Below are 14,353 nucleotides of genomic sequence, written 5' to 3' on the forward strand. Positions count from 1 at the left end.
GACTTGTAAAATAGGTGGACATAATTGGAAAATGCCATGGATCACCCACTCAACTTAAACTGGTGACTAAACTAAGATTTGTTTACGGCAATGGTATGTGCTGTGTGATTACATTGTGTGATTGTTTTGGGTACCGGTAGTTAGGAGTACGGCAAACACCTTATTTATTTTTCTAGGAGACAGACTGTGAGTCAGTTAGGGTGGTGAAAGGGAAAGAGCCAGGGAGAGAGACTTCAGAGGACAGTGTCACAGCCCGGCAGGACCAAGTGTCACCTTGTTGCCAGCAGCACCAGTATAGGGGACAGTGGCACAGCATTGTCCAGTTACACACAGTGATGGCACAAAACCATATCAGCCACCCCACAATTAATAGACCGCAACAACTCTTGCCAACAGAGTGTTGACGTTTCAAGAGAGATGGTTTCGCGATTTCCCCTGGCTACATTATAATCCATCAATAAAAGGAGTGTTGTGTTTCACTGTAGCCAAGGGTTTCAAGACAGCCATCTTTGGCCAAAGAGCAGATGCTGCCTTCATTAGTGCAGGATTTAGGAACTGGAGAAAACCATTGAAAAATTCACAGCACATCAAAACTGCCAAAACCACCGCCACTTTTTAATTGTAACAGCACACCAGCTAAATCCAATCAGTGTCCAGTTATCCAGCGCGTGGGGTAAACAGCAGGATGACGCAAGCATTGCTTGATGAATAATTGTTTAGTTCGGTGCCGGCATGAGTAAGTAACAGGGACAAGCCTTTAGAGGCCACACGGATGACAGTGGGAATTTATACCAGATTTTGAAACTTAGGGCAGAAGTGGTAAACAGAGCGTACCACAATGTACACAGGCCCCAAAGCACAGAATGAAATTCTGAACATCATGGCCAATAGTCATTCGAGCATTGCAGCTGAGATTAGGTCTCTTCCGATTGTACATTTTTCATTAATTGTTGATGGTACTCAAAGATGTCCTTCTGGTGCTGAACAGGAGATATGTTCTGTGTCGTATGTTGACCATGACCATGCCTCACAAGGAGTTTATTTGGCATACAGGGTGTCGGAGACAACAGGCGAGGGCATTGCGAAAGTGGCAACTGATGTTGTTGTGAGGAAACCCGCAAACATATGCTCGGTTCTTTTGTTCAGTAGTGTGTATAGCGAGTGGTTCTCAACCTTTTTGGGGTACTGGAACCCTGCATATTTTGAGGCAAGGCAGCAAGGTTTTGAGCGGTCCTAAGGGACCTCCACCCCCTCTATATTATATGTAAACTTACTGGAAACCTTGTGGTACTGATTACATTCATTACACTTTTTATTTCACGGACCCCTTGCAATTAGTCCATGACCCCTGTTTGAGAACCCCTGGTGTAATTGATATTTGTTCTTTTGTTTAGTAGTTTCAGTACACTTACAAATTTATTATTATTTCATGTTATTTTATTTAAAATTGCATACTTTGTGCGACATACTTGTCCTATGCTGTGTTTGAAGAGTTGAGACACTGACTGAAGGATATTTTTTTTGATTTTTGGGTTTTTCATTGAAGTAGTTATTTTGCTTTTAGAACTGTATTTTATTTTAAGCTTTTTGTTCTTGCAAAGATATTGTATTAGACTCAGGCCAGGTGCACATATTTAATGCTATATAAAATGTATCAGAAAAAGTCAAATTAAAAGGTCAATTCAATACGGAGACCAACTTTGTGATGTGTTCTCATATGGAGATTCGTTTAGATGTGATCAACCCATGTTCATTGTATTTTATGAAAACTACACCAATACAGTGTACAGTACCATTGTCACCTACTGACTCTTTCTTGATATTGCTGGTTGTAAGTCGAATACGTGCATACATACTGGACTGGTAAGGAGCACTGCTATAACTATTATTAGTAGTAGAATTATAATGATTTAAACATTTGAACAAGTTGGGAACCCTTCAGTTAAACTACTGTACCTATCAATTATCCAGTTGTAGGAATTATGGTTCTCAATATACATTTAACATATAACAACGTATGCTATGTGTTACAGCACTACTTTTGGTGTCCCCCTCAGGAATTGCTCTTGAGAAAATTTAATGTAATTGTCCCTCCTAAGGTTGATATCAGATTTTCGCCCCTGGGTGAGGCACATGGGCTACTAACAGCTTACTACACAACATACAAGTAGTATTACTTTCTTAGCTACAGTATACATATCTCCCTGCATATTACATAATTTATGCAGCAGCATACAAGACATATTTGGACGCAGCAGTCCTTTGTGGGCAAATTTTGTCATCAAGTCTGGCATTCTCTGGATTTAGGTGGGAATTCGGGAAAAAAAACACACAGCCCATCCATTGAATAGCAGGCTAACGTTAGTGGTTGCTTTGCAATGCTGTGCTGTAGCCACTGATTCCTTCCAAACGACTCTTGTTGAATTTGCGATTTCCAACTTGTTGTGTAATCTTTATGTCCAATGGCGATGGGCCCCGATACGTTTTATCAATCTTTTCTTCATTATTTCTCTTCATATGACAAGGATTAAAAAGGATTTGCCAGTAGATTGTCGACTTTGATTCATGATGACTGCTAGCTAAGACTTTGAAAGTAAGATGTTGACTGTGTATAATGTGATTTGACGTCATTTTGTCTGTAGCCAATGACCTTGAGCTTTCTTGGAAGGGCACTGTAATATAACTCTATGGACTGACATTTTGGATGTCTACCTTTACTAAGCACTTAAACTGGCGATGAGTGCCAGAATACTGAGCCAATCACGGCGCAATGCTCATATTTTCTGCTGGCTCACCCCACCACCACGAAAGCACTGAGCTAAACTGAAACACCTGCATTTTAGCTGCCTTACTCAAGAAACAAAAAAGAGACCCTGTGTGTATGCAGCTTTATTAGTGAATGAAATATATATTTTTTTTTTATATTGTTTGCAAACTGATATGTGACATGTATTAATGCCAAAATAACATGCAAAACAGGCAAGCCCACCCATTTAAAAAAATATATAATATAATATTGACGGGTCGCCACTGGTCTGTAGAAAGAAAAGTAGGTAACACTTTTATTTGAAGGTACAAATATAGTACACTCATTTGTAGTTTAGAAGTGAGCATAAGTATCTTATAAGGTCTTTATTACGTCTCATTAGCGATATATTAGGCCTTAGTTATAAGTAKTGCATTACTGGCCAATCCTTAATAACCCCTTCACCATTTTCATATTTAATAAAGAGCAAGTTACACAAGAAACAAACTCTTAGCAAGCTGTCTCAAGGAGGGGACTAATAAGGGCGTAGTACCTCAATATGTGTTTCCTAGGTTACATTTCAGAATAGGGAACACARATTGAGGTACTGTTATTATACAGCTTACTAAGAGTCTATTTTTTGTGTAACTTGCTCTTTTTTAAAGGTCCAACGCAGCTGTTTTTATCTCAATATCAAATCATTTCTGGTAACAATGAATTACCTTACTGTGATTGTTTTCAATTAAAATGGTCAAAATAAACGACAATTGCTTCTTCGCAAAGGGCAATAGCTCAAGCAAGACATTTGCTAGGACTATCTGCGAGTGGTCTGAGTGGGAAGGGGKTTTTTTTGTTGCTGTTATTGACAGAGAGGTTTCGAACTCTCTTTGTTATTGGTCTATTTTAACAAATGTATCACATGGTGATGTCACCATGGAAGACCTAAACTCCATTCCAGCAAAACAGGCMGACAGAAAAGTAGTTGAGTGTCATCCTCATAGGACCCAAGGTCTGTCTTGAAAAATGTATTTGTTGTCAATGGGTTAATTCATTGCAGTGGCTCCAGTTGCATGTTGCTTCCAGAATAAACTAGTAGTAACATCTCCAACACACTGCTCTCGGGCACTTAACCTGGTTGAATAGAGCTTCAACCAATAACCAACCAATAAACAACCAATAAACAACCTGAGAGTGTTCGTAGGAGACTGTAGAGTCGACAACAGTACCTCCACATGGCAGTGTAGTGTGTGATACAGCTGTGATATGACTTTATGTGCCGCCTTTTACAGACGGTCCTAAGATTGGTGAGAGCTATCATGCTTGTCGTATTTTTAGGAAGCTAAAAGCGAGATAGGGGAGACTGGAGGTAAGCAGCAGTCCATCTAAGAAACATTATTGGAATATAAATGATCATGTTATTTCAGTTACCAAGGTTGAAGAAACAAATGAGCCTAGTGTCATGTTCTTTCACATACAAGCCTCCAGTTTGACCAGCCAGTCGCTCTCTTAGAACCATTAGCTCAAAGCTAGGTTGATATTACGTGTGATGCAAATATTGTTATYGTATGTGAAATGTAAACAAGACCATGATATTTTCCCCCACATAATCACTCAGAGGTAGAGTTGGATAGCCCACCTTTGAATTCCTATTAATCTTTAACCAAAGACAATTCCCAAAGCAATACTACTCTACCACACCTGCCAGCTAGTAAGCAGAGCCAAGCAGCTAGCAAACTGTTTTACTGAAAGACAAGATTGAAAAAAATAGCAAACTGATGCATGTACAGTATGTTAAACTGTTTTCTCAAATCTGTTGACTTTTTAATATGAATTTGTAAATTATTTTTAGCAGTGTGCCAAAAAGGAAAACAGAATTATTTCACCCTGTTCAACTGATAATACGCATGTTGACGACAGTATACAGCTCGTGTCGACACTTGAACTTGTGAATGCTTTCACTTCAGCCTCAAGGCATTTATGAGTTCTTGTAAATCACATGATCTGAATGCTTWAGTTTAGCCCAAACTTCTCTATAGTCCCTCCCAGCTGACACAATGGTTGATAGTTGATCCAGCATTGCTGAACATGTAATGCGGATATGGGTGTGGTTGGGTTAGTTTGATCATGCCACGGAAGCAGAGGAGCCCTGCATATAAGACTGGAACTCCTGTTCAAATCATAGATTAGGTAAACCAACAGCACAACCAGCAGACAGATAAGCAAAGGTAAGCCTGTGTAAATAACATATACACCTTACTGGTATGTTTGTATTACCGCAAACGCAAATGTGTTTATACACTGAGTGTACAAATTTTAGGAACACCTGTTCTTTCCATGACAGACTGACCAGGTGAATCCAGGTGAAAGCTATGATCCCTTACTGATGTCACTTCTTTAAACCACTTCAGTCAGTGTAGATGAAGGGAAAGAGACAGCTTAAAGAAGGATTTTTAAGCCTTGAGACAATTGAGACATGGATTGTGTATGTGTGCCATTCAGGGGGTGAATGGGAAAGACCAAAGATTTACAGTAAGTGCCTTTGAACGGGGTATGGTAGTAGGTGCCAGGTGCATCGGTTTGAGTGTGTCAAGAACTGCAACGCTGCTGGGTTTTTCACACTCAACAGCTTCCCCTGTGTATCAAGAATGGTCCACCACCCAAAGGACATCCAGTCATCTTGACACAACTGTGGGAAGCATTGGAGGCAACATAGGCCAGCATCCCTGTGGATCACTTTCAACACCTTGTAGAGTCCATGCCCAGACACATTCAGGCTGTTCTGAGGGCAAAAGGGGGTGCAACTCAATATTAGGAAGGTGTTCCTAATGTTTTATACACTTAGTGTAAATTGCAATTTATTTTATTGATTTTCAAATAGTATTGCATTGCTAATTGACATGAGTGAGACACAGATTCCAGTGAAATCTAAAGATGGGGAAAACACAGAGTGTCCTTGAGAAGAAAGGATACACTACCCAGAAGGAGGTAGAGAATGGTGTCATAGCTACTGACAAACAAGGTGACCAGTTCGTCATTAAAYAGATCAAATTGWATGAGGTAAMTGAGAAKTATTTGTTATTTCTGAATRMATTACATCTTAGAYTTTTTTGGAATGATCACAGAGGGATAMMATACATAATTGGTTTTCAATTATAGGCAACTCTGCAGATGCAACAATAATGACTGATAATGACAGGTATTCATAAAGATAAACTAAATAATTAACATGCCTATATCTTTCAATAAGTCACGTATAATTTGTTTTGACAGACATCTGTCCTGAACTCCAGTGCTGGAGAAATTGTCTCAGAGGTTGAAAGCCTCAGACAMATTAGTCACCCCCACATTGTAAGCTACAAAAACTCATTTCTAGGTAACTACATCATTATCYTTGTCGTTATATTTTGTATTTCAATGTATTTCATTTGTTTCAGAGACAWTGTATTGGAATTACAAGGTAATACAGTATCAGCAACTTCAACAAGTGAACTACTACAGTATTAATATGTTTCGCGAGTATTCACACATTCTCAAGTAGTATTCACACAAACCACTAATACATTTTCACAGAGGATAACTGCTACTATATAGTGACAGACCATTGTGCGAAGGGAAATCTGTCACAGAAGATTCAAGAGCAGATGACTAACCCTACAGAAAAGTACTATGAGAAGGTAACTGAAGTAATGACTAGAAAATTCCACACCACAKCTGTTTTTATTTTAGGCTAAAMATACATTACTTTGATACCTTCACAGATTATGGACTGGTTTGTCGAGATCTGCATGGCCCTGAAGCATGTACATGACCAGGGCCTTCTTCACAGAGAACTGAGACCCCAGGTACTGCTAATAAYACATCATGCAAAGGCTATTAGTTTAAAGATAGCCTGGACATCCTTTCAAAGAAAAAGGAGGGTTGAAAAAATGTCAGGTTTTATGTAAAGCCTTGTTATTAATTTTTTAATTTTATTAAAATGTAACCTTTATTTAACTAGGCAAGTCAGTTAAGAACAATTTCTTATTTACAGTGACTGCCTACACATGTAAAGCCTTCTTAAACAATCAACTGCACYTTATGATTTGGGTGGGATTGTTGACTTGGAATTCACAGCAATACAAATAGAGATTATTGCAACAACTTATGATATGATTCACGTCAGTGCCTAAATGAAATAATGGAATGTCATAGACTGTTGCTTAATGCCTCAACTGTACAGTGATATTTTATTATCTATACTAGAGCGTACTCCTCACAGAATTTGAAACACTTTGTTTGGGAGCGTTTGGAAGTGTCAACGAAAAGTATGTGGCTCATGATGAATTTACACAACATATATTAATAGTTAAATACATTAATAGTTGAGCATTTTTGATGACATAAATGAGTATTTTAGTATTTTTTTGTGTTCATGTTCGCAATTTCTTTTATCAGGGCTACCAACGAGGACGGACTGGTGGGTTATTTAGGCCCAGAGATTCTGACTGGTGAAACGTATGACACCAAAAGGTAGAAAATATTTAAGATGTATATTTAAATATATATTTCTGTTTTTTTTTRTCGCGATATTGATTAAATAGTTAGTAATTACCCAAAATGTTGAAGGTATAGTGAGGTGAGAATGAAATCACTGAAGCTAACAAAGCATTTGAGGGTGGATAATCAGTCATTTACTGTAACTTGAACCTTCTGTCACAAGGCCTATGATATGGTATCATAAAATGACATAAAATATGTCAAAGTGATGTCACAAGCCATACTGTATGTTAGGTAAGCCAAGCCCCCCCCACACACACACACACTGTTACCACTGGATATGTTTATGACATATCTATGAAGGCATTATAATGGGGTTATGAGTGTTAAAATATAAGTGTGAGGGTTATGCAGTGTAAAATAATGAGAATTACATGATAATTAATGTATTTATTTTCCATCATTTGCAGTGATATTTGGTCCTTGGGATGTGTGCTGTATGAGTTGTGTATGCTTCAGGGTGCAGTAAGTAATCCTGCATTTAAATGCTCGCTGTTATTTCACATTTTCCAGTTGGTGAAGTTGACTGTAGTCAATTGGTTTTAAAGTAGGAATAATTCATCAACTAATGAGATAATAGCATCTACCCTGCTAGCTTAAGATAGCTAACATTGACAAAGTTAAACTAACTACCTGTATTTTATACAAATTATTAAGATTGTAAGATTGCTCTGTATAATCACTTTTCAGCTGAAAAGTTAATAGATCATATATCAAAACGTGTAAACTCGGGTTGCAAAATTCTGACTTGAAGGGTCAATCGACATCCAATTATTCCGACACATATTGAATGCATTCTATTTTGCCTGTCCACCACCTAGCTAAAGGATATTGGGTGATCATAGACAGTTCTTTCTTCACAGTTCACTGCAGAGAACACAATCAAGCTCATCCCCCAAATATTGGGAGGTTCTTACCCATCTCTCCCAGAGAGCTTCTCATCTGAGCTCCGCGACCTCCTGTGTGACATCTTCCAACAAGACCCGACCATTAGGCCTTCAGTTGGTGACATCATGGCGAAACCCTTCATTATCAGTTTCATCACAAAAAAGGTTTGCTATGCAATTGCAATCAATCAATCAATCAATCAATCAATCAATCAATCAATCAATTGTTCAATATGTATGTTTATCCATCCAACCGTCTACATTTCCATTCATTCATTACTCTAAATGTATTCATGCATTTCTATAGAGTGAGAAAACTGTGGAGGAACTCCAGATCACCTTGGACAAGTTGAGAACTCTGGCAGACGGCTTGGAGAGTATGCACAAAGGCACCACCATAGGCAGTCTGACGGGAGGTGTTATTGGGGCAGCTGGAGGAATCACCTCTATAGTGGGGCTCATCCTGGCTCCCTTCACTCTGGGCGCCTCCCTGATRGTCACTGGGGTTGGTATTGGGGTGGCTGTCGCTGGTGGAGCCACAGCAGGAGTATCCAACATCACCAACATGGTCAATCAGTCCACCGACCGCCTAGCCATCAAGAACATCATCAAGGAGTTCCAGGAGAAGATGAACTCTGTGGTGACATCTCTACAAGACATTGCTGAGGGTTTGGAGACACTCATGCAAAGTAGCTCTTCTAAGATAAAAAGTGCCGGTTTCAATGTAGAGGCCGCTGTTAGTGCTGGGGTGAGGCTGGAAAGGCCTTGCGGCACAATAGAGCTCTTCAGACTACTCCAGGTGGCCAATATTGGCAAGGTGGCAGCCCAAACTGCCAGAGAGTGCGTGTGGCAGAGGTGGCGACAGGAATATTTTCCGCTTTTTTTGTAGCTGTTGATATTTTCTTCATCGCCATGGATGCCAGAGAGATCCACAACATCCGACAGGCAAAGGTGAATGAACAGTCWGMTGATACCAGTAAGTTAGAAGTGATGGACACAGACTCCACCACTGAGCTGAACCCTGCATGTGAAGAACCAAAGGCTGAGGTCAAGTCAGAGACCATGAAGTTCATCCAGACGATCAGACAGACAGCTGAACAGCTACAGGAGAGCCTGGACGAACTGAGTGACGTCATCTCGTTCATTCCTAAGATAGAGGACTGRTACTTAGACGACTGACCTACTCAGATCCAATCATACTTTAATATTTAACTTCTCTGTAATAGACCGGTATGGGCAGATGTCCTTTTTGATAGCCAGAAACTCACTTTCATCCTTAAGACATGGCTTGTACAACTCAGTTATGATAACTAAGTGGTACAGATCAAAATCTATATCACAGACACCTCTACTTCTGAAATTATTATTTTTATATCATAACTGTCGGGATGGATTTGATCTGTATATTATTTTCATGAAACAAATTGTATTAAAATAGTAAGCTGCAAAATGATCATTTTCAATCTATTCATACATGAAGGTGCATGGTGATTGTATAGAATTATATTAATAAAACATTGACTGATATGAAACATTATACATTAACGTTTCTTCATGGTAAAATAATAAAGATCAGTTCATTAAAAAAAAAAAAAAAAAGTGTACAATGCACCAAATCTGTCTTTTGGCCTGATGGTAGCATTTTTCATGCCCAAATACACACTGGTAAACCCTGTTGAAGTGCAAACAACAGATATATTTCAAAAACGTTCATATTTAGCAGCCTGTTAGTATCCGGTACTTGTTTGTGTTGCATCTGTATCCTGGAAAATGGACATTGTACACATGTGTACACATTAACCGTGTACACATTACCCATGTGGTGTCACGCCCTGACCTTAGAGAGKCTTTTTATTCTCTATTTTGGTTAGGTCAGGGTGTGACWWGGGTAGGTACTCTAGTTTGTGTATTTCTATGTTGGCCTGGTATGGTTCCCAATCAGAGGCAGCTGTCTATCGTTGTCTCTGATTGGGGATCATATTTAGGCAGCCTTTTTTCCACCTGTTGTGTGTGGGATCTTGATTTTGTATTGTTGCTTTTTTAGCCCTACAAAGCTGTACGTTTCGTTTGTGACGCTTTCTTGTTTTGTACCGGTTATCATAAATAAAAATGATTAACCTACCCCACGCTGCATCTTGGTCCGACCATCCTTCCAACAACGATCGTTACATGTGGTCCTGTGTGGCTCAGTCGGTAAGACTTCAGAGTCGTGAGTTCAATTCCCATTGGAGTCACAAATTGTTCTGTAAGACACTGCATAAAAGCATCAAGCTAAATGACAATATCCATGCTGCCTAAGAATACTCTGTTTGAATAGTTCCATTTTAMAATTTTTTTTATGGAGTCCTTGAACATGTCTCCTTTTTTCCCTGCGTCCTAACGACACTGTACCAGTGCGTAATGTTTCACATGGGAAGGTATATAAAGGCAAGAGACAGCACAACGAGCTACCCAGGTAGCCGAGAGGATTTGTGTGAATTTTGATACTACTTACGTACAAGTTGTAGAATGAACGACTGACTCAGACCCTGGTGCTGCCGTGTCTGTCTGGGACTCAAACGCTCAGTGAAGATGCTGGAGAAGTCAACCTGAATGACATCACGGTACAGATTCAGCCTGAACAGGCACAGGGCGTAGAGACTGAAGTTCTTCTCAGATCCAAGCACCAGCCCGAGCCAAGACAGTCAGTAGCTGCCAGCCAGACATGTGTAACCTTCTGATGGAACTAGGAGCCATGAAGGCCTGACTGACAGCTACAGAGAACAGTTGGAGGAACTGAAAAAGATGGAGGCTGTTGTTGACTCCTACATGCAAATGAAAGTAATCAAAATCCAATGTTTAAACAAATGAATTTCTACAGTATATCATGTTTTCAAGGGTTCAGATTGATAATGTGTTTGTTTTTGAGCCAGATGCCTGTAAGCCGAAGACAAATGTCCATTCCTAACAAGAATGGGCAATAAAGTTTTGAACTTAAAGCGGAAGTTCGGCCATTTTTATATGTGGCCTTATTTTCACACATTTTGTGCTTGTAGTTGTTCCCCCAAACTGTTTTTAAAATGATTTGTATATTTTGTTTAGTTACAGAGTCATCACTTGCCATAGACTACAATACATTATTAAAATGTGTCTAAAACATGTTATAAAACACTCCAACCCAACTAATATTACATCAGAATCTCTGTCTGGATAATGTCTCTGCACTCAATTTAAAAAGCAAATGTTCCACTGTCCCATAATACCATATTTGCATAATTTTGTTATAAACAGCATCATTCACTGTGATTTTTTGTTGTTGTGCAGAGACATTATCCAGACAGAGATTCTGATGTAATTTCAGTTGGTTTGGAGTGTTTTATAACATGCTTTAGACACATTTTGATAATGCATTGGAGTCAATGGCAAGTGAAGAATAAGCAAAATGTGACAAACAATTTTCTCTGTAACAAAATATGAACAAAAACTTTTAGGGGGATTAACTAGAAGTACAGAAAGAGTGAAAAAAGGTCACATGTAAAAATGGGTGAACTTCCCCTTGAAACTTGGGAATCAGCTGCTAACAAAGAYAATGTCACATGATACTGTTGTTTGATCAAGCAGCACAGCTCACAACCCTGGAGACCAGACTGTCAGCTGCAGAGAGCCAAGTGGAAAGGCTGAGGAACATGGAGGTGAATGTTGCTCTCCTACACAGAGAGAACAAATGTAATCTAAATCTTTTGAACAATCACTTATTTTTGTGAATATATTAAGTTCAGAATGATAATCAACAGCTGCTAACATACAGAATGTCTTATGTATTGTCGTAGCTCAAGTAGCACAGCTGACAGCCATGGAGAGCAGACTGAGCACCAGTGAGAGCCGGATGGAGAATGAGCACCAGTGAGAGCCTGATGGAGAGGATGGAGACAAAGCATAAAGGTGAAATGTGCACTGTATTTTCACCTGTCTACATTTTAAAGTGCCATCATCACTGACCAGTAGGCCAACCAATTAAGTGCTTTACTGTAATAGATGTCCATTAAAGTGGGGGAAAAATTGCTTTTTTAGTGGTCTGAGTTGGGAGAGGAAAACTGAAAACTAGCTGTTAGTGGTTGATAGGTTTGAAACTGSCTTTGTTATTTWACATTTACATGTTTAGTCATTTAGCATAAACTSTTATCCWGACCGACTTATAGGAGCAATTAGGGTAAAGGGCACATCGACACCTTGTTGGCTCAGGGATTCGAACCAACAACTTTTTTATTGGTCTATTAACAAATTTACTGTATGGTGATTTCACAATGGAAAACCAAAACTCMTGSCCATGCAAATCTGCTGATTAGAAGGTCCTGTGTAGACAGGAAATAACAACACTGATCCCATTTTTTGTTTCATCAGCTGTTGCGCAATATGAAATATGATCTGCCTAAATAAATGTTATTACATATTTGTTCAAATTCCTTTTTTTACGTTTCAGGAGAGGAAGCTTCAAGATTTGACATTGAGGATCAACACCACAGAGTTCAGAGTGGAACAACAGCAAACCCTGCTGGACGAACTGAGAAGACACATTGAGGGTAAGGGACAGGGGATACTGAATAAAAAAAGAGTTCACAGAAATAGCTGTATACAGTACATCTCGGGAGATACTTTTATGGAGTAAAATAGTCTGTGCAAAAAATACAGTAAAACTCATTGTAATCTGGCAGTGTGATTTCATTCGTAAGTTTTCTTCAACAATGTAAGGATGTGATTAACAAGAGTTTAGTAAACTGATTTTAATGCAGGTTGTTTAAGCAAAGTTTCAAATTGATTCAACTTGCAATATTATATATATAACATACAGATCAAATCATGTTGACAGTAACTACCTAGGAACAGGCTCAGTAGCAGAGCTGTCTGGGATAAACACTTAGATCTCTACTACCTACTATAGCTGATTTGTGCAAGCATTTGAGAATGTATAAAGGAATTTGCTCATGATTACAATCTGTAGGCCTATCAGGGTGTCAGTCAGACTGCCAATACCTGTGTTTCTGTTCTATTTCTTGTTTCTGCATCTTTTACAATCAATACAGTCTATCACAGTGCCATCCATTTTGTCACCAAAGCCCCATACACTACCCACCACTGCAAGCTGTATGCTCTCGTTGGCTGGCTTCATATTCGTCGCCAAACCCACTGGCTCCAGGTCATCTATAAGTCGTTGCTAGGTAAAGCCCCGCCTTATCTCAGCTCACTGGTCACCATAGCAGCACCCACCCGTAGCACGCGCTCCAGCAGATACAGTGGGGCAAAAAAGTATTTAGTATTAGATACAGTTAAGATGGGCAGTTTGCTATTTTGCATAAGCAAATTGGGACCAATAGGCAGTTAACACTGAGATATATGTTTAATAAAGAGATCCAGACTCTGAATGTAAGTTTTCATACATATACGTGATAAAAACAATGTGTGGTTTGCATCACTTAACGCCTGATGTTGCATATACACAACGTGAATTTTTAGTGGCTATACTTAGCCAAAAATGAATGTTTTTCTTAGAAAATTTACTCAGGCATCTCTGGACATCTAATGAGCATTTTGCATGCATTGAATTTCAGAAAAGCAGAACTGCCGTGTTGACAAGCTGCAGAGGCATGCCATTTGGAGTGACGATGTCCAGTCTGGTATTTACAAAGATCCGCCACCAGATGGTGTCAAAGGTGTTTATTAAGATTGAATCTAGAAGAGAGTGATGTTATTTTATGTTTTGATGGTTTACAGACACGTTAGCAGGTGTTAAAAGACACTGTTACGTGTATGTAACATCAGGTGTTAAAAGCGTAAGTGCCTCAGTCAAGGGCACATCAACAGAGTATTCACCTTGTCGGCTTAGGTATTCAAACAAGTGGCTTTTCTGTTCCTGGCCCAATGCTCAAACTGCTAGGGTACCTGCCAGCATATTCACTGTCTTCATCAAATCAAATTTTATTTGTCACATACACATGGTTAGCAGATGTTAATTCGAGTGTCACGAAATGCTTGTGCTTCTAGTTCAGACAATGCAGTAATAACCAACGAGTAATATAACCTAACAATTTCACAACAACTACCTTATACACACAAGTGTAAAGGAATGAAGAATATGTACATAAAAATATATGAATGAGTGATGGTACAGAACGGCATAGGCAAGATGCAGTAGATGGTATCGAGTACA

General features: G+C 39.1%; 2 long non-coding RNA genes and 1 pseudogene across 2 annotated transcripts in view; all 3 read left to right on the plus strand.

The window, feature by feature from the left end:
- Positions 1 to 4,679: 4,679 nt before the first annotated feature.
- On the plus strand, positions 4,680 to 10,300 carry LOC112070012 (uncharacterized; annotated as a pseudogene).
- Positions 10,301 to 11,697: 1,397 nt separating this feature from the next.
- Positions 11,698 to 13,574, plus strand: LOC112070015 (uncharacterized). Its single transcript, XR_002893830.2, has 4 exons — positions 11,698 to 11,874; positions 11,979 to 12,090; positions 12,629 to 12,728; positions 13,263 to 13,574. It is a non-coding gene; the product is annotated as an uncharacterized lncRNA (long non-coding RNA).
- A 186-nt stretch (positions 13,575 to 13,760) lies between these two features.
- Positions 13,761 to 14,353, plus strand: part of LOC139024218 (uncharacterized) — a 22,632-nt gene continuing 22,039 nt past the window's right edge. The window contains exon 1 of the long non-coding RNA XR_011475507.1: positions 13,761 to 13,856. This is a non-coding gene — a long non-coding RNA (uncharacterized lncRNA). The remainder of the gene's footprint in view (positions 13,857 to 14,353) is intronic.

This window comes from Salvelinus sp. IW2-2015, unplaced genomic scaffold (genome assembly GCF_002910315.2).
Source record: "Salvelinus sp. IW2-2015 unplaced genomic scaffold, ASM291031v2 Un_scaffold1199, whole genome shotgun sequence".
NCBI classification, from domain to species: Eukaryota; Metazoa; Chordata; class Actinopteri; order Salmoniformes; family Salmonidae; genus Salvelinus; species Salvelinus sp. IW2-2015.